Source organism: Artemia franciscana, chromosome 3 (genome assembly GCF_032884065.1).
Source record: "Artemia franciscana chromosome 3, ASM3288406v1, whole genome shotgun sequence".
NCBI lineage: Eukaryota > Metazoa > Arthropoda > Branchiopoda > Anostraca > Artemiidae > Artemia > Artemia franciscana.
In genome coordinates this window covers 30,408,114-30,430,502 of record NC_088865.1, presented here as the reverse complement: position 1 = coordinate 30,430,502, position 22,389 = coordinate 30,408,114, and positions in this window count along the sequence as shown.

Below are 22,389 nucleotides of genomic sequence, written 5' to 3'. Positions count from 1 at the left end.
TTATCGGTTATTGGTCGAAAAATTCGTTTTTTTTTTATGTGCAACTTGTCCAGAAGATGGCATCAGATTTTCTCAAGTAATTTTTGCTTGTCCGGTCTTTGGGGACGGATCGACCAGCTAAGTCTAACCATGGTGGAGAGAGCGGCACAGGTAAGTCATATGAAGTCAAAGCATATTTGTTGTCTATACTTGTCGATACACACCCGGTGTAGTAATGTTCTAACTGTACAGTGAATTCAAGAACGTACATCCTCTACCAAAACGAATAAGAAGAATACGATAAACCATATATTTCTGTTTAATGAATGTTCACTAGTGTGGGTGAAAGATCCGAAGTTCAATCGGTTAAAATGAAGATATCCAGTCAGAGGAACAGCTAAAAGGGATAGGGGGCGTATTGAGGTGGGTAGGGGAGAGTTCAAAAGTGGTATACTGGACGAATTTTTCTACACATTCTTTAAATGACTCCTTCAAACTTAAAACTCTAGCTGCACCCCTGTATCCAGTGGGCTGAGCATGGATTCGTTAGTAAGAGACCATACCGTATGAATGTAAAGTAACGTTTTCACATAAATATGTGAATGATGAAAATTCTATTTACCGCTATTGAAATTTGGGTTTTGAATAATCAATATCAATAAATATCTTACACTTCTTTCAATTAGATTTTCACGGATTGGTGTTTATGTAAACTAAACTGGCATCTTTGATTAATTTTTTTCTTATTTGTCACTTCCGCGAATATCTGCCATTTTGTCTGTGTGCTCAGAAGCTCATTATCAGAAAAGGTAAAGAAAATCAAATAATTCTTGCAAATAGCCTAATTTTTAGAATCCACAGTGAATTATTGAGGCTGTTCTTTGCTGTGTTATAGACAAGGGAGAGACACGTGAGTATGAATATGGGCAGAGAATGGGGGGTTTAAACCTTAGGTAAGTTTTTTTCCAGAGAGGAATTTCTCGGCAGATTTTGCCAGAATCGTATCGGTACGCTACCGATATATCGGCATCAGACCCAAATATTCATATGATCAAGCCCTACTAGAAACTTAGGTGAGTAACACTCTTTCGAAACTATCTTACCCCTAAAGTGACAACTAAATACCAATAGCTATCCCTGTGCTTTTACATATATATATATATATATATATATATATATATATATATATATATATATATATATATATATATATATATATATATATATATATATAGTATATATTATATATAATTTAGTAAATTTTATATAATGAAAAAATCGTCAAGTTAATTTTCATAGGTGAACCCTTTGTTAGGGTGAATTCACTAGAGCGTCTACGCCAACAGGACATTGGCCATTGATGAGCTGTAGGAATCACGCCCTACCACTCTTTTCTCTTATGCACCTTAGAAGCATTTTAACGTGATAGCTACTACAGTTATTTACATTTACAGGCTTCATCCCTCCTGTAAGGAAATTTCAAATGTGATCTTTATTAGCGTCAAAATAGCAAGAGCACCTCATTTTTCTCTCACTTGAGCTCAAAACCACAATTGGGAGGCTTGAAAGAAGGAACGCATCAAAATATTTCATCCGGTTACCAGTGTACACCTGGGGCAAGCTTTTAGGAGAAGCAATCCCATGATACAATCTATCATCACATTCAACGTCAATACAAGATTTTTTAAAATATAGATAAGCCAATTCTTGTTCTTTTTACGAAAATATAATAATATAGTTCAATAAAAAGACTTTATTTAAGATTTAATATGGATCTTGACATTGACAAGAAATAGACTCGACATGGATCGTGAATCAACGCATGAAACACACGGTAAGATGACTAAACTCATCTTCCTAGTCATCAGCTGATGACTAAAAGTCTCAACGAGTAAACTAATCGTCAAGCTTTTTTTCAGGAGGAACCATAAGCAAACAATGTTACATATTATCCATTGTAGTTATCTTTTTTCCTTTCTAGATAGCACTCAGGATATTACATTGTCTAAAATTGCTATTCGAAAATTTGTCAAGATTTGACACACACAAAAAAAGAAAAATATAATAATCTAATAGATAAAAAGCGATCCAAAAAAGTAAATAACTTTATTTTATTGATAACACCTGACGCGTGCACTTAAATGGGAGCTTCACCTTACATGATTGTTGTACACCAAGAAAAAAAAAGCCGAAACCTGAACAATGTTAACAGAATAGCTGGGTGTGATCCAGTTCTTCATTAAACAGTGTAAATACCGAGCAAAATACCAGAACCTTGCACAAAAATGATCATTCTCTTTAAAAAGAATATAAACAGATTGTAATACAAAAATCTGGGCTTATCAGAAAGATACCGCCAGTCGATGTGTATTTGCCCCGACGTTCTCTTACCCAGGCTTAGTCGAGCATTTGTCATTACGGTACGACAATATTTTGCAAAGCGTATGTATATTCCTTAATTTTTACTTTCGATTACATAGCATTAACTGCAACAAAAGTTTTAGTCTGAGCTTAATTGCTTCCTCAAGACTTAGTTTGAAGCCTATCATTGATGAAGCATGTGTTTTACTGTCAGCATTTGAGTGGGAGTGACTAAGCCAATAGAATTCACAAGTACAAAGGCCACTAAAAATTTAATATTTCCGAAGTATTAAATGCCTACTACTGGAAAAATTTTCTCTTTCAAATTTCTCTTTCAAGCACACAGTGTCCGTATTTTAAGTAAGCATGTCAGAAAACTAACTGACTATGGGTCTTCAAAACAAAAGTGCACAAAAGAATGACTCAAAATGTACAGGTATAAGAAAACAGGATCATAAAATGAATCAATATATTCATTTATATCTTTACTAGGTTGCCCTTACTTTGCATTCATACCTTTACTAGGTTGCTTTATCCACGACCTCTACTATTGCTATCCTTGACTACCGCTTCATTCACTGATATCTAAATCATAATACTATAGGCTACCATTCTTGACAAGTTTATTGAAAAAAAACCATAAATGCAAGGATATATTATTGACAGTGGTACAGATAGAGACGAGTTCTCCATAGTATTTGTTTGTTAATGTGCAAAATGAGGATCTTCATTAGGTCATTTTCCTTGTAGAATATATTCTGGCATGATTTCCTCTCCTTAGGATTTTTTAACTCATCATGAGACAATGAGTTTTAAAAACTTACTTATTCCCAATGTTTACATTTGCATAAACAATACAGATAAAAATGTCAAGGCTGTCAGATTACTGGAAATATTTCGAGCATAGAACAAATATGCACAGATGCTGAGCTTAGGAAAATAAACTTATCTTTTTTAAATACTTATTACATAATAAAAAAAAAGTTTTATATAATTATACGCGTGTCCTATTAGGTACTGACAAGTACTCAAAATCAAGCAATTTTGTCTCCTTTCTATAGTAAACAAGACCATCTTAGGGATGGAAAGTACTGGTGTTTGTTGGGCACTGCATTTTGATACTGTTTTTGTTGGGTTTAATTAGAAAGTGCATATCAAAGCGACATCTACCTTTAAGCCCAGTGAGTATTTTACTAATAGTGCCAATGTCTGAAGGGTCGTGAAACAAACTACTCGCAATCAGGGGCAAACCCAGAGATAAATTTCGGAGGGGGATGGATATTTTGACTGAGGGATGGTAGTACTGATTAGAAAGGAAAAAAAAATAGTTTTTAGAATATAAGATACATTCTTTATTACAACACTGTAAATATGTAATTATAAAATAAAATCCAACCGCCTTTTTTTGCGTGGGCTAGTTTCTCCAAAACATCTTCTGCGTTGACTGGAACATCTCTGTGTGTGGATAATAAGGCCAATCCAGTAAGAGGTTCCTGTTCTGAGTCACTCCTGGTAAAAGATTTCACTCTTCTCAGGGTAGGAAAAGAACACTCGCACGTAGCCGTATTGATGGGAATCATTGCACCAATCTTCAAAATCGATGTAGATTGGGGAAAATGTTCTTATCGTATTCTATCAAACACGCTAAGCAATATTTTGGAGCCAAGTTTCTCGACTGTATCAACATTCTCCACCAAAGAGCTAACTCATCTTGCAAGCTTCCACTATATGTTTACATCTAGATACCAAAAAATAGTATCCAAAACATAGATATATCCTTTGTTTTTTCTTCGTCAAGGGAAATACAGTGCTAGGGAAGTAGGTATTGCATTGACTCCATCAACTTTCTATGAATAAGGAATCGCTGATACAGCTGCTGCAGAAAGTAGTTCATGAATGGGATAAACACAGGAAGGAAATATGGTAATACGTTTGAGGATCCTCTGACGCTTTTGTATAATTATTCCTAAATGTTTGTTTTAGTGCTTATCCTGGCACTATAATGCTGATTGCATAATGTTGACTCACTTCAGTTCCTTCAGTAAAAAGTGGATGAAACATAACGTCACTCCTCTCCCTCCTGCCTCTATGTTTCAATCTATTTTGCCACCGACAATGATAGGATAGTTGTACATATTATTCTTCCATAACATCTTCTTTTAGGCATAGATGGTCCAACTAAATGAAAGAGGAAATGGGCTGAAGGGTGTCTGAAGCCGCCAAAACGCGTCTATTTAGTCATATGTTTCCAAAATATTTCTAAGGGTGGAACTAAGGGAAGAAAATCCCCTCCCCCCTCATCTATTGGTATGTTCACTTGATTGGATATTTTTAATTTATAGTTTAGAAATAAGCAATGTTCATTAGCCACTTTTTAAATACCTCGAAACGAATTTAGTATTTTATAACTATAATTTTTTTGCTGAACTTCAGCTGTAGTTACTTGTCCAATGACGGTACTGTGCAAGGAAGTTTTTCGATTTATTGCCCACTTTTGTAAATTAAGACGATACTTATCTTGACCCATCACAAAAGCATGTGGATTATGAAATATATTGTATAAAATTCCAAATTATCACACAAATGTCAACCTCCAATGATAGCCTCTTTATTTTCTGCGCGGACGTTATGACAATGATATTTTCATTGAACAGTACTTTTTTGGCACTTTGATGGGAAAAAATTGAAAAAAAAGCACCTCCTTTACAAGATTTTGAAAATTACGTTCCTGTAACTTCAGTTGTAGTTACTTGTCCAATGACGGTACTTTTCAAGGAAGTTTTTTTCTTATTGCTTAATTTAGTAAATTAAGACGATACCTACCTTGATCCATCACAAAAGCATGTGGACTATGAAATATATTGTACAAAATTTCATATTACCACACAAATGTCAACCTCCAATGATAGCCTCTTTAATTTTTTTTTGCGCGGACATTATGACAATAATATTTTCATTGAACAGTACTTTTTTGGTACTTTGATGGAAAAAAATTGAAAAAAAACAAAGCACCTCCTTTCCAAGACTTCGAAAGTTACGTTCCTGTAACTTCAGTTGTAGTTACTTGTCCAATGATGGTACTGTGCATTTAAGTTTTTTTTTTCTTGTAGTTTAATTTAGTAAATTAAGACGATACCTATCTTGACCCTTCATAAAAGCATGTGGACAATGAAATAAATTGTATAAAATTCCAAATTACCACACAAATTTCAACCTCCAATCATAGCCTCTTTATTTTTTGTGCGGACGTTATGACAATAATATTTTCATTGAACAATACTATTTTGGCACTTCGATGGGAAAAAAGAAAAAAAAGCACCCCCTATCCAAGATTTTGATAGTTACGTTCCTTGCAATTTGCAAGGAACACTGGGAGTCCCTTATATACAAGGAAACACTGTCATGTCATCTGCTTTATCTATTGTATTATCTAGGGTACTGGAATTACCAAGCTGCTACCAAACCTCTACATCCCAATGAGCACTTACCCGGTTACCGAAGCCCTCATTCTGGCTAAAACCTCTCAAATATTTCTGAAACAAAAATTTAAGCTCACAACCTGAATTCTAGAAACTTCAAAATTTGTTCATTACGCCAACACTTTACCTAGGACGCTCAAATCATTTGCATGATCTAAGTCCAGGAGGGTTTTCTAGCGAGGAGAAAAAGTAACTCTATTTAATTGTCGATTCAACTTAGATTGAAGTGCTAACCACGCCCTCCATCCTAACCACAGTAATGTTACTTTTACATATATAACAATAGCTGCTTAAAGTAGTCTATCAGGTAAACTTCTTCTCTAAAGCTTTTCTATCTGCTTAAATAAAGACATATTCTTAACTTTTCCATAATTCAGACGTTTCTCAATTATTAATCGAAGCATGAAAATTTAGTCAGTATATCTTATCCCTTTCCTAAAACTACACTGTTCTTTTCAAAAAAGTTTAGCTAAAACATCTCTTAGTCTAACAAATGTTAAATATATCTTTTCTTAAGTCTGACTTTTTTAGTGGGGCCAGGGAGAAAGTCAGGTTGAATTGTAAGAAAGCTTGATATTACAATAAATAACCCAGGTTTCCAAAAAAAAAAACAATGAATAAATTCCACTTTCACCTATTCAAATATTGCGCCAAATCTCGATTTCGTTATCCGATTGTGGTTTTTCCCCTTTGGACTGTTAAATTTACTTCTTTTTTTACAATCCCGCAACTCAAAGCGATAATCCAGATTATCAATCGAAAACGCCTATTGTGCTTAGCTCCCTTAATTTGTGGCACACCTTCATTTCAGAGTCTTACTTAGCAACTATCATTATTAAGACATTTGATATCCTGATTCTTGCTTGAGTCTCCTAAAGATTCAAGTATTTACTATCCTTTTCTTCTTATTCTTGCAAACACTTTTCTAATGTGAAAAAACACCCTAAGCCTTGGCTTTTTGAATTTTATATATTCAACTTACTAATAATAAAGGTTTCTTACTAAGAGTGCTACATTAAGCGAATAATATAAGAAATTCACTTGGTCAATTTTATGGATACCTAATAATATCTTCATTCCTAGCTCTATGACTTAATCTTGGTAAAATTAAGGTTGACTCTTTGGTGCCCTGGTCAGACCCCTTTCTATCTAAAGAAAGGGCAATAACTTTCCAATTTCGATACTCGATGAGTTTAAAGGTTAACTAAAATGAGGGATTACGATTGATAATTTTGGTCCCCTAGAATATCTAATAATCTACTGTAGAAAAGAATGTGGTGTTACCTCGAAATACCATGGGCACTGATAGGCTCATTTATTGTTAAAATTATTATGCTAAGAAAATGTAAGTGAAAAATAGTCGATGGAAGAAAATTTGGAAAAAACCTTCTCTTGAAAAATTGCCTCCAATGCCTCTCTCCGCCCCTAAATAATTAAGAAAACATTGTACAAAAGGGACCCATTTCTGCTTTAGTTTAAAAAAAGGTCAGGAAACAAATTCCCAAAGGCCCACACCCTTAGAAGCGAGCTGGGAAACTCGGCTGTCTTCCGACAAAACCTAATCGAAGCATCTCAGATGCTTAGTTTCGATTATCTCACCTAGGATCTACACAAGACCTCAGCTTTGTCTTCGTGTCCTACCTAGTATGTACATACTAGAAATCGACATTTTTCGCCAAAACCTAGTATATGACACATTACGCGTTACCAGCAAAAAACACCGGCAGAAAAGAGTGCAAAAATGCATGAGCAAAATTGATGGTATCTCTTGCTAAAAAGAAATCCAAAGAACAGCTTGAGTTGGAATATAAAAGGTGAGACTATTTTATCAGTTTTATTACCAGGTGTGACCATAACTGCAGTGCAGGCTGGGTAGACCTATATTGGGTTGTTTCTCTAAACATCAGCCAACTGAACTGAAGAGAAACAGATACAACTTCAATGCACACTGTTATTCTGTGTATTTCCTTTTTATTTTATTTTTTAGTTTTTTTTTTACTGATTTCAGTACAACTTGTCTAAACACACTTTCCAGATAATCAAAAAGATGCCAAGAGTCTGCTCTTCAAAATGCTATCTGTCATCTTTTTTGTTTGACAGATTAAGAGAAAAAAAAGTTTCGACCTTGCTCTTTACTTTCAACACAAAAATTGGGTAGACCTATACATTAACGGAGTACATACCCCCACCCCCTAATGTGCAAATACACATCCAAAATTGCATCCTGAATCCAAATATAACATTCATTTGTGTCGCAAATCATTATTATTATTATCATATATTAATATTTATTTGTGACGAAAATGAATGTTATATTTGGATTCAGGATGCAATTCTGGGTACATATGTGCACATTAGCTGTGGTATATATTCCGTTAATGTGTAGGTTTATCCATTTTTTTTGGTGTTGAAAGTAAAGAGCGAAGTTGAAAATTAATTAATTTTCACAATTATCACACTTCAACCCATACCGCATAATTACATGTAAAACTGACTAATGCTATGCTGAAAGCATAAAATAGAACAATAAAAAGGCGAATCATAAGTTAGAAACTAGGTTTACTGTATGCACAGGATAATCTAATAAGAAAAAATTGTTTTCGTTGAAAGGATGTAAACCTTCGGTTAAGGGTTTTCGGCTATGATGATTTCACTGGGATACTTTTTATTTCGATCTGACACCATTTTCGAAGGGTTACAGGCTCTTTTTCAAAAATCCCCAAAAATTATTTTTCGTGATAAAAAATTGCACTTGAGTTGTATTGTAACAATTGCCATTCCTTCCACGTGGAAGGGTAGATAGTGCCCCTTCCACGCTCATTTTTTCTGAAAGTTGTCTCATCAGAATTATTAGATCACCATTTTGTTCAGCATAGTCAAAAGATCAAGTAACTATGTCTTCGATGATAACTTGACCCCCCACAATCCCACTGGGAAAGGGATGCAAGCTATGAACTTAGCCCATTGTTTACATATAGTATTGGCTATTGGGAAGTGGGCAGATATTTTTCAGGGGGGGGGATTTTTTGTAAGAGGGGTTCACGAGGGAGGACCTTTCCATGATGGAATTTTTTGCGGAGGAAGGGATTTTTCATGGCGGGGGAGATAGATTTCATGGCATTATTTTAAAAATTGTTTATTGTGCTCAAGAGAAAATAAATTGCTCACAACTGGACCTCCTGCGATTTGGTCACTTTCGATGCATTAAACGATTTTAAGACGAACCGAAGGTTAACTGAATTCTTCCGAATTCGCTACGTGCTTAGTCAAGAGACTCGATGATTTACGAGTAGGCCATCTTGCAGTAGCCGTGATTATATTTTGGAGTGATTGCTGCAGCTATCAAAACAGAAGCTACGTCCTTTTGACCGTGCTGGTAAAGTACGTACATGAAAACAGTCTCACAGTGAATCAGAAATATCGTAAAAAAAAGGACGTTCTTAAATGGAATATGACGGGATTCATCAAAAGGTAGAGATGAATTGCCGAGATAGGGATATTTACGTCCCAAGTAGACACACCTGAAATCGAAACCGCGCAGAATAATCCTTTCCATCACCAAATGATGCAAGTTAAACATTCTTTTTTCACGAATTTTTCAAACTTAAAATACTGTCCAGATTATCGACCTAGCTCGAAGAAAGATGATCCTCTGGTGACATATGTCGTTGCTTGTAGATATTAAATAATAAATAATAAAAGCAAGTTTTTTCAACTGAAAGTATGGAGTAACATTAAAACTTAAAACGAATTGAAATTGCTACGTACATGAGGGGGGTTGCTCCCTCTTCATCATCTTGCTCTTTACGCAAAATTTTGACTTTTAATTCCAATTATTTAAGAACGACTTCTGTAACACAAGGGTTAAATTACAATAAGTTCTTTTGAAGTTCTAAAAAAAATTTGAGCTTAAAGAGCGAGGTATTGAGGAGGTGGCAACCCCCCTGATATACTGAATAATTCGTGTTCATTTTAAATTTTAATGTTGCTTCTTATTTTCAGTTGAAAAAACCTATTTTTTTAAAATCTAATTTCTGATAGTTTTTCAAATAATGCCATGAAATTTGTCCCCCGCCATAGAAAAATCCCTTCCCCAGCAAAAAATTTTCGTCATGGAAAAATCCTCCCACGTGAATCCCTCCCACCAAAAATTCCCCCTGAAAAATACCTGCAGACTTCCCAATAGCCAATACTATATGTAAACAAAGGGCAAAGTTCATAGCTTGCATCCATTTCCCAGTGGGGCTGTGGGGGGCCAAGTTATCATCAAAGAAATAGTTACTTGATCTTTTGACTTTGCTCTACAAAATGGTCATCTCATAATTTTAATAGGACAACTTTCCGAAAAAAGAAGCGTGGAGGACTATCTGCCAACAAACAAACAAACACGCATCCGTGATCTTGCTTCTGGCAAAAAATTTAAATTCCACAATTTTGTTTATAGTAGCTTTAAGCCTCTGCAATAGGATTCTTTGATATTCTGAATTTGATGGTAGGATTTTTATTAAGATCATTTGATGTTTTAGGTATGTTCCATTCTCAAAAATTTTGCAAACCTTAGGCTCGTAATTTTTTATGAGTAACAGTAAACTTGATGAATTTCATATACTTTGAATAAGCGTCAAAATTCAATTCTTTTGATGCATCTATTGCTATCAAGACTCTGTTTCTTAGAATTTCGGTTACTATTGTGCCGCATCGCTCCTTACTTACAGTTCGTTACCCCGAACTGTTTTTTAAACCAGGAATGAGGGTCAAATTGTCCCTCTCTTATGAATGGCAAACGTTAGTCTTTTTAAATAATGCCACGAAATCATCTCCCACGCCACGGAAAAATCCCTCCCCCACGAAAAATTCCTTCATGGAAAGATCCTCCCACGTGAACCCCTCCCACCAAAAATCCCCCCGAAAAGTATCTGCACACTTCCGAATAGCCAACACTATATGTAAACAATGGGCAAAGTTCATAGCTTGCAGCCATTTCCCCGTGGGGATGTCGGGGGGGGGGGCAGAGTCATCCTCAAATACATGGTTACTAGATCTTTTGACTATGCGGAACAAAATGGTTATCTTAAAATTTTGATCAGACAACTTTGAGAAAAAGGGGCGTGGGAGGGGGACTAGCTGCCCTCCAATATTTTGGTCACTTGTGAAAAAAACACGCTTCCGTGGTCTTGTTTGTTTATAGGAGATTGAAACCTGTACAACAGGATTCTCCGATATTCTAAATCTGATGGTATGATTCTCATTAAGATCACTTGATGTTTTAGGGGTATTTCCACCATTTTCAAAAATTGTACAAACTTTCTTAGGCTCGTAATTTTTGATGAGTAATATTAAACTGGATGAATTTCATATATTTGATTCTTGTGATGCATGTATTGCAATCAAGACTCTGTTTCATAGGGTTGCCGTTACAATTGAGCCGCGTCGCTCCTTACTTACAATTTGTTACCACGAACTGTTTTATAAACCAGAAATGAGGGTTAAATTGTCCCTCTCTTATGAATGGCAATTGTTGCCTAAAATATTGCTAAAAAAAATGTTGCCCCTTCATGAAAGCAGTTTGGAGGTCGAGCCTCGCGAGTTGAAAGATCTGTTTGAACTTCTGCCGTTCTTGCCAAAGGGTTACCACTATTACTATACGGGCATGAAAGCTAAAGGAATTTCAAAAAATCCGCCAGGACTATGATTTTTATTTTCTGTGATTCTCTCTTTGATTTCAGCTTTCTCTCTAGTTACTCCAAAAGTAAACGAAAATGTGATACACGTCTTCTGAAGCTTAAGAATTCGGAGTGTTAAGACTTAGGGCGTTTTTATGACAGAAAAACAAAGAATCACCTTGCCCGCAAAGGAGATTTTTTAAAAATAAAACAGAATTGAAGGTCCCAAAAAATGGGAGGCATCAACCTAAATTTTGGTATGGGAGTCTTGGCTAGAAATTGTGGTTAATTTTGTTAACGCTTTCCGCTTGTGTGTAGTAGTTCTATGGAGGTTAGTCGTGTTTCGCATTTTATCACTGAAAAAAGTTCTGCCTGGCTCTAGCCTTTCTCGAAAGCCATCATTCAAAGACTTGGCAAAATGGTTTCCCACAAACGTTTTATTTTACTTTTACACACTAAATAATTACTTAGACTGCGCTGCCTTTCCATTTACAGATGAGACAAATCAAAGTATAGAAAAACGGGTGTTATAGCATAAATAAGACAATGGACAGAACAGAAAAAGCTTTTAATAACAAAAAGAAATGGTCCGAATATTTCTTGACCTGTATCCAATTATAACCTAGGACACATGCAGATTTTTTTTAATGAATCAAGTTTTTATTTTGTTAGATTAATTTAGAAACAAAAAAGGAACAAAGTCTCTGCTGCATAATTATCCTGATTTTGATTATTTTTCGTAATATTCAAAATGACGAATATATTGGTGTAAGTACTCCATTTCAAGTACATATACATCGCATATTGAGGCATGTTTCAAAGCAGCAAACTGCAGACACCTCGTATAGAGAGAAGTGTGACTGATGTCGTGTGCGCATACCCTGTACAATAGGAACTCAGTTGACGGAACCTCGTATGAATTACTTATCAAAGTAATTCAGCCCATTTGTTCAATTTTTATTCTTTTTTATATCCTAAATTATTATTGTCAACACAATCAGTTTTTTCTTCTTGCGAAAAGTTGTGATTTTTCAACGTGTGTATGCGAGGACCACGATAACTACACAACGCTTCACAATCATATGATTACTACAAAACGATCTATAATACCATTCGTTTCGGACGATTTGCATATATGTTAAGGGAGCAATGTACCACTGTGCGGCAGTATGGCTTCTGAAATTGGGAGGCTAGATAAATAGCGCTACTATAGTTCTTAAGCGATTGGCTGTCTCAGGATTTTCACTCAACACTGTCTGCTGTGGGAAATTTTTTTTTCAAAAATTGACACTTCGGTAAGGTGTAATCTTTTTTATTACCTATAAAGAGACTAAAGCTTTTAACTTTTCGTATGAATGATTCCCGTCTCCGTGTTGTATAACGATCGATTCGATATGATCAACCCTGGGAAAAAAACAGCTCATAAATGACAATATTTCTCCAGGAATATTTGTGCTTGGCCTGAAGATGTGGGAGTTCCCGATTTTCTGCAGCTTCTGTTGCTTTTCAAAGTTTGAAAACAAACACGCATCCGTGATTTTGCTTCTGGTAAAAAATTAGAACTCCACAATTGTATTTTGTTTATAGGAGCTTTAAGCCTCTACAATAGGATTATCCGATATTCTGAATCTGATGGTAGGATTCTCATTAAGATCACTTGATGTTTAAGGGATGTTTTCATCATTCTAAGAAATTTTACAAACTTTCTTAGGCTCGTAATTTTTTATGAGTAACAGAAAACTTGATGAATTTCCTATGCTTTGAATAAGCGTCAAAATTCGATTCTTTTGATGCATCTATTACTATCAAGACTCTGTTTCTTAGAATTTCGGTTACTATTATGCCGCATCGCTCCTTACTTACAGTTCATTACCACGAACTGTTTTTAAACCAGGAATGAGAGTCAAATTGTCCCTCTCTTATGAATGGCAAATGTTAATCTTTTTTAAATAATCCCATGAAATCCATCTCCCCCACCATGGAAAAATCCCTCCCCCTACGAAAAATTCCTTCATGGAAAGATCCTCCCACGTGAAACCCTCCGACCAAAAATCCCCCCGAAAAATATCTGCATACTTCCGAATAGCCAATACTATATGTAAACAATGGACAAAGTTCATAGCTTGCAGCCCTTTCCCCAAGGGGATGTGGGGGGGCCAAAGTCATCCTCAAAGACATGGTTACTAGATCTTTTGACTATACGGAACAAAATGGTTATCTTAAAATTTTGATCAGACAACTTCGAGAAAAAGGGGCATGGGAGGGGGACTAGCTGCCCTCCAATATTTTGGTCACTTATGAAAAAAACACGCTTCCGTGGTCTTGTTTGTTCATAGGAGAATGAAACCTGTACAACAGGATTCTCCGATATTCTGAATCTAATGGTATGCTTTTCATTAAGATCACTTGATGTTTTAGGGGTATTTCCACCATTTTCAAAAATTGTGCAAACTTTCTTAGGCTCTTAATTTTTGATGAGTAATATTAAACTAGATGAATTTCATATATTTTAAATAAAGGTCAAATTTTGATTCTTGTGATGCATCTATTGCAATCAAGATACTGTTTCATAGGGTTGTGGTTACAATTGAGCCGCATCCCTCCTTACTTACGATTTGTTACCATGAACTGTTTTATAAACCAGAAATGAGAGTTAAATTGTCCCTCTCTTATGAATGGCAAATGTTGCCTAAAAAAAGGATCAGGCATGTTAACAAAGCCATTTTACCCCTTCATGAAAGCAGTTTAGAAGTCGAGCCTCGCGAATTGAAAGATCTATTTGAAGCTCTTCCATTCTTGCCAAAGGATTACCACTCTTACTATACAGGCATGAAAGCTAAAGGAATTTCAAAAAATCAGCCAAGACTATGATTTTTGTGTGATTCTCTCTTTGATTTAACTTTCTCTCTAGTCACACCAAAAGTAAACGAAAATTTCATACATATCTTCTGAAGCTTAAGACTTCGGAGTGTTAAGACTTAGGGCGTTTTTATGAAAGAACAAGAGCTAAGAGCTCATATGGCACTTGTGACGAGGTCGGAAGGGCCGAGAGCTCATATGGTACGAGGTCGGAAGAGCCAAGAGCCAAGAGCTCATTAAGATCTGGTCACCCTTTCGTAAGTTACAAATACCTCAATTTTCAAAATTACCTCCCCCCTCCCAATTCCACCAAAGAGAGCAGATCCGGTCTAGTTATGTCAGTCACATATCTTAGACAGGTTTCTATTCTTCCCATCCAGTTTCATCCTGATCTCACCGCTTTAAGTATTTTCTAAGATTTCCGGTCCCCCCAACTGCCCCCCCCCCAATTACGTTTGATCCGGTTGAGATTTAAAATAAGATATCGGAGTTACGAGGTCCTTCTAAATATGAAGTTTCATGAAGATCCGATCACTCCTTCGTAAGTTAAAAATACGTTATTTTTCTTATTTTTCAGAATTACCCCCCCCCCCGCAATTGAGTGGATCCGTTCCAATTATGTAAATTACGTATGCAAGACTTTTGCTCGTTTTTCCAACCAAGTTTCATCCCAATCCCTCCAATCTAAGCGTTTCCCATCATTTTAGGTCTCCCCACCCCAACTTCCCCCAATGTCATCAGATCCGGTCAGGATTTAAAATAAGAGCTTTGAGCCACGATATCCTTCTAAAAATCAAATTTCATGGAGATCCAATCACCCGTTCGTAAGTTAAAAATACCTCATTTTTTCTAATTTTTCAGAATTAACCCCCCCCCCAACTACCCAAAAGAGAGCGGATCCGTTCTGTTTATGTCAATCATCTATCTAGGACTTGTGTTTATTTTTCCCACCATGTTTCATCCCGATCCCTCCACTCTAAGTGTTTTCCAAGTTTTAGGTTTCCCCCTCCCAACTACCCACCCCCATCACCAGATCCGGTCGGGATTTAAAATAAGAGCTCTAAGACACGATATCCTTCTAAACATCAAATTTCATTGAGATCCGATCACCCGTTCGTAAGTTGAAAATACCTCATTTTTCTAATTTTTAAGACTTACTCCCCCCCTCCCAACTACCCCAAAGAGAGCAAATAAGTTCCGATTATGTCAATCATGTATCTGGGACTTGCGCATATTTTTCCCACCAAATTTCATCCCGATCCCTCTACTCTAAGTGTTTTCCAAGATTTTAGGTTTCCCCCCTCCAACTCCCCCCAATGTCATCAGACCCAGTCGGGATTTAAAATAAGAGCTCTGAGACACAATATCATTCCAAACATCAAATTTCATTAAGATCCAATCACCCGCTCATAAGTTAAAAATACTTCATTTTTTCTATTTTTCCGAATTAACCGGCCCCTTCTCCCCCCCCCAGATGGTCAAATCGGGAAAACGACTATTTCTAATTTAATCTGGTCCGGTCCCTGATACGCTTGCCAAATTTCATCGTCCTAGCTTACCTGGAAGTGCCTAAAGTAGCAAAACCGGGACTTTAGGTTTTCCCCCTCCAACTCCCCCCAATGTCATCAGATCCGGTCGGGATTTAAAATAAGAGCTCTAAGACACAATATCATTCCAAACATCAAATTTCATTAAGATCCAAATACCCGCTGATAAGTTAAAAATACTTCATTTTTTCTATTTTTTGCGAATTAACCGGGCCCCCACTCCCCCCCAGATGGTCAAATCGGGAAAACGACTATTTCTAATTTAATCTGGTCCGGTCCCTGATACGCTTGCCAAATTTCATCGTCCTAGCTTACCTGGAAGTGCCTAAAGTAGCAAAACCGGGACAGACCGACAGACAGACCGACAGAATTGGCGACTGCTATATGTCACTTGGTTAATACCAAGTGCCATAAAAACCAAGACTCACCTTGCCCGCAAAAGAGATTTTTTTGAAATAAAACAGAATTGAAGGTCCCGAAAAACGGGAGGCATACACGTAAATTTTGGTAGGGGAATCTTGGCTAGAAATTGTGGTTGATTTTGCTAACGCTTTCCGCTTGTGTGTAGTAGTTCGATGGAGGTTAGTCATGTTTCGCATTTTATCACTGAAAAAAGTTCTGCCTGGCTCTAGCCTTTCTCGAAAGCCATCATTCAAAGACTTGGCAAAATGGTTTCCCACAAACGTTTTATTTTACTTTTACACACTAAATAATTACTTAGACTGCGCTGCCTTTCCATTTACAGATGAGACAAATCAAAGTATAGAAAAACGGGTGTGATAGCGTAAATAAGACAACGGACAGAACAGAAAAAGCTTTTAATTACAAAAAATAATGGTCCGAATATTTCTTGACCTGTATCCAATTATAACCTAGGACACATGCAGATTTTTTTTAATGAATCAAGTTTTTATTTTGTTAGATTAATTTAGAAACAAAAAAGTAACAAAGCCTCTGCTGCATAGTTATCCTGCTTTTGATTGTTTTTCGTAATATTCAAAATGACGAATATATTGGTGTAAGTACTCCATTTCAAGTACATACACATAATATATTGAGGCATGTCTCAAAGCAGCAAACTGCAGACGCCTCGTATAGAGAGAAGTGTGACTGATGTCGTGTGCGCATACCCTGTACAATAGGAACTCAGTTGACGAAACCTCGTATGAATCACTTATCAAAGTAAATATTTTTCGACAGTGTCTTGAAATATATCAGCCCATTTGTTCAATTTTTATTCTTTTTTATATCCTAAATTATTATTATCATCATAATCATTTTTTTCTTCTCGTGAAAAGTTGTGATTTTTCAACGTGTGTATGCGAGGACCGCGATAGCTACACAACGCTTTACAACCATAGGATTACTACAGAACGATCTACAATACCATTCGTTTCGGATGATCTGCATATATGTTAAGGGAGCAATGTACCACTGTGCGGCGGAATGGCTTCTGTAATTGGGAGGCTAGATAAATAGCATAGTTCTTAAGCGATTGGCTGTCTCAGGATTTTCACTCAACGCTGTTTGCTGTGGGAAAAAAATGTTGAAAAATGACACTTCGGTAAGGAGTAATCTGTTTAATTACCTATAAAGAGACTAAAGCTTTAACTTTCCGCATGAATGATTCCCGTCTCCGTGTTGTATAACGATCGATTCGATATGATAAACCCTGGGGAAAAAACAACTCATATATGACTATATTTCTCCGGGAATATTTGTGCTTGGCCTGAAGATGTGGGAGTTCCCGATTCTCTGCAGCTTCTGTTGTTTTTCAAAGTTTGAATAGTATGAATATTGAGAAGGCCATCAATGTTTTCACAAAGTCATCTAACAAGTTATATAGGCAAGATTTCTTTTCGTGATAAATAAGGAAGAATTTAAATCCACTTTAGGTTGGAAGGAGTTCTAGTTGGTAACTTTATGACATAAAAGTGCAAGGTATCAGTCAAAGTGATATACAGTCCTATAGAACCAACTGACCGAGACAGTGATAACTGGGACAAATTTTACATGCAGTTGTGGGGACAAATAGACAAGGTTCCATGTAGAATGTGGATAGAGGGTATCCTAGCTAAGGCCAATTTGGCGTCGGGAGGGATAACAGAAATGATAATAGATAATACCCTTTATTGACCAATTGATTTACTAAGTAGATGAACATAGAGTAAAAAGGATTGAACAAGAATCAGGGCCAGTGCTTTTGTGAAAGCTTTAATTAACCTTTGAGTTAGATAGGTGATAAGTGTGAATCCATTAATAATGAGGGCTTTAGCTAAATTCCCATGGGAAAAAAATTACCTAATATTTGTAAGACTAGGAGATATTGTAGCTGAACGTTTTCGAAAAGAACAGTGTGGTTTTAAGAAAGGATATACTGACTAGATTTTCATGCTTCCATTAATATTTGAGAACCGTCTTAGTTATGGAAAGGTTAAGAAAATGTCTTAGTTTAAGCAGATAGAAAAGCTTTAGAGAAGAAGTTTACCTTTAGTGTATCAGATAGACAACTTTAAGCAGCTATTGCTATATATGTAAAAGTAATATTACCGTGGTTAGGATGAAAAGCATGGTTAGCACATGGATCGAAGGTAAATCAAGAATTAAATAGGATTACTTTTTCTCCTCGCTAGAAACCCTCCTAGACTTAGATCATGCAAATGATTTGAGCGTCCTAGGTAAAGTGTGGGCGTAACGAACAAATCTAAGTTTTTAGAATCCAGGTTGGGAGCTTAAATTTTTGTTCCAGGAATATTTCAGTGGTTTTAACCAGAATGAGGTCTTTGGTAACCGGGTACCCTGGATTCCAGTACCCTGGATAATCCAATAGATGAAGTAGATGACAGGGTAATGTTTCCTTGTATATAAGGGACTCCCGGTGTTCGGTGCAAATTGCAACAACAAAATAATTTTCCACTTCTGACAAGTGTTTCCCAGCTTGCTTCTAAGGTTCTGGGCCTTTGAGAATTTTTTCACTGACTTTTTTTTCTCTAAATTAGAGCAGAAATAGATATTTTATAGCAATATGTTTTCTTAATTATTTAGAGGTGGAGGGAAGCATTGCAAGCAATACGTAAGCGAAGATTTCTTCGCAATTTTTTTCCATCGACTATTACTCAATTACATTTTCTTTGCATAACAATTTTAATAATTAATGAGCCTATCAGTGCCCATAGTATGTCGAGGTAACACCATACTCCGGAGAGAAGTGGCTGTAAATGAACTTTACCCCCATTCCTAAATATTTCCAAATCAGGTTATATATTTACACATTAGGGGGTTATATATTTACACATAAAGTTCATTTGCGACACAAATCAATTTTATATTTGGATTCAGGATGTAATTCTGGGTATATATTTGCACACAAGGGGGCGGGGGTATGTACACCGTTAATGTATAGATTTACCCAGCTTTTTTTGTTGAAAGAAAAGAGCAAGGTTGAAACTTTTTTTCTCTCTCTTACTCTGTCAAACAATAAAAAGATGACTGATAGCATTTTGAAAAGCACACCCTTGGCATCTTTTTGATTTTCTGGAAAGAATGCTTAGAGAAGGTGTAAGTACTGAAATCGGTCAAAAAAAAAGAAAGAAAGGAAATACACAGAATAACAGTGTGCATTCAAGTTGCATCTGTTTCGCTCCAGTTTAGTTGGCTGATATCTAGAGAAACAACCCAATATAAGCCTACCCAGCCTGCACTACAGTTAAGGTCACACCTGATAATAAAACTGATAAAACAGTCTCACCTTTTATATTCCAACTCAAGCTGTTCTTTTGCTTTCCTTTTAGCAAGAGGTACCATCAATTTTGCTCTATGCATTTTTGCAATCTTTTCTGCTGGTGGTTTTTTGCTGGTAAAGCTTAATTTGTCATATACTAGGTTTTGGCGAAAATTCGATTTCTAGTGTGTACATACTAGGTAGGACACAAAAACAAAGCTGAAGTCCTGTGTATACACTAGGTGAGATCAACGAAACTAAGCATCTGAGATGCTTCGATTAGATTTTATCGGAGGACAGCTGGGTTTCACAGCTTGCTTCCAAGGGTCTGGGCCTATGGGAATTTTTTCATGACCTTTTTCTTAAATTAGAGCAGAAATGGATTCTTTATCGCAAAACACTTTCTTAATTATTTAGGGGTGGAGGGAAGCATTGGAGGCAATACGTAAGCGAAGATTTCTCTCAAATTTTCTTCCATCGACTATTATTCACGTACATTTTCTTAGCGTAACAATTTTAACAAATAATGATCAGTGCCCATGGCATGTCGAGGTAACATCACATTCTTTTCTACATTAGATTATTGGATATTCTTGGGAGCCAAAATTATCAATCGAAATCCCCCATTTTAGATAGCCTTTGAACTTATCGAGTATCGAAATTGGAAACCTACTACCCTTTCTTTAGATAGAAAGGGGTTTGACCCGGGCACCCAAGAGCCGACCTTAATTTTACCAAGATTAAGTCATAGAGCTAGGAAAGATAAGATATTATTAGGTATCCATAAAATTGACCGAGTGAATTTCTTATATTCGCTTAATGTAGCATTCTTAGTAAGAAACCTTTATTATCAGTAAGTTGAATATATAAAATTCAAAAAGCCAAGGCTTAGGGTATTTTTTCGCATTAGAAAAGTGTTTGCAAGAATCAGGACATAAAAAGCCTTGGCAATGATAGTTGCTAAGTAAGACTCAGAAATGAAGGTGTGTTATAAGTTAAGGGAGCTAAGCACAATAGACGTTTTCGATTGACAATCCGGATCCTCGCTTTGAGTTGTGAGATTGTAAAAAAGAAGTAAATTTAACAATCCATAGGGTAAAAACCTCAATCAGATAATGCAACGAAACCGAGATTTGGCGCAATACTTGAATAGGTGAAAGTGGAATTTATTCATTTTTTTTTGGGAAAATTGGTGAATTTATTTGAAAGTATTAAGCTTTCTTGCAACCTAACCTGACTTTCTCCCTCCTCCCACTAAAAAAGTCAGACTTAAGATATTCTTGGGACCTATCAAGCCAAGAAAAAAAAATAATCTAATATTAAAGTAAAAAAAAAAAAAAAACTAGTTGTATAATTTCTTAGAAAAAAAAAATCAATCTTCGATAGCAACGGAAAATGTATCTGTACATGTTGTAATTCTGTGAATTTTTCCTAAAATGACAATCTAAAATCTACAACCCTCAGCTAAAGAATTTAAAAGAGAGACAAACAAGCATAATTTAAAGTTACTCTCTCTTAAATTATCTACTTAAATTATGTACTCTCTACTATCTGTGAAATTCTGCAAATGGAAAAGCAGTAGCCTATGGTCTAAGAAATTATAACCCTCAGTTAGAATAAGGTTGTCAATTTTACAATGCAGATCAGAATCTGACGGTGAGATTGTATATCGAAATAAAATCTATGATTAGATTGTGAATAGAAATCCAATTTGACAATCAGATTCTCAATTCAAGAATCCGGATTGCCAATTGAAAAGGTCTGACGATTGCCATAGGAACTGTTTAGGTATTCAATTCCCTGAATTTGATCCCGGTGATGAGATTACGCAAAAGAGTCTCCGAAAACAATCCAAATAACAAGAAGAAGAAGGTATACGATTGAGGTATACGATCAAACAGTAAGCTATACAAAAACATGGTTTAATCCCAATTCGGTAAGTCTATTACGAATAGAATGCCAAAATGGCTAAGTAATATGTTGCATATGAAGAATGAGAGGCTCCAACAAATTATGCATCCACTGGGGCTAAAGGAAAAGTCCGACTTACTTACATGGAGTGAGAAGAGGTCAACCAAAATATTCTCACGAAAGTGGGAACTTGACAAGAGGGAGAATAGGCAAAGTTCTGAAAAAAGTGGGATGCAGTAGAGCCAAGTGTAGCTGTGCTGATCTTATACATCTTGATGATGCAATAACTCGTAAGCAGCAGCATTCCATAATTCAGCTTTTCTGCTTCGTCCTTGTGGTCACAATAGAGCAGTCAGTGAACATAGTTTTTCACTAATTTAAAAAGAAAATAAAAGTTCAAGTTTCATGTCATTTTGTCTTTAGAAAACGCCCAACAATGGTCCATGGAGACCTACTGCACATATGGGAGTTTAGAACATGAATGCTGGAAATATACAGAAATTTCAACAATTTAAAAAAAGAAATAAAAAGCCACTGGTCAAATTCTCGATTCAAACGATCTTTTAATATAGAGTTGTAAAAGTGCACTAACAACATGAAAGAAGGCGGTAACTATTAGACAATAATCATTAGTGCTATGAGCAGCATCATTGTCATAAAGTCAGCACAAAAAATAAAGAGGCTATAATTGGGGTTTGAGATTTGTAGGATAATTTGGAACATTCTACAATATATTTGAACATCCACTTACATTTGTGAAGGGTCAAGATAGGTATTGTCTTAATATACAAAATTACGCAATAAGAAAAAAAAATACAATTACAAAACACTATAATTCGTTTCGAGGTATTTTAAGAAGTGGTTAATGA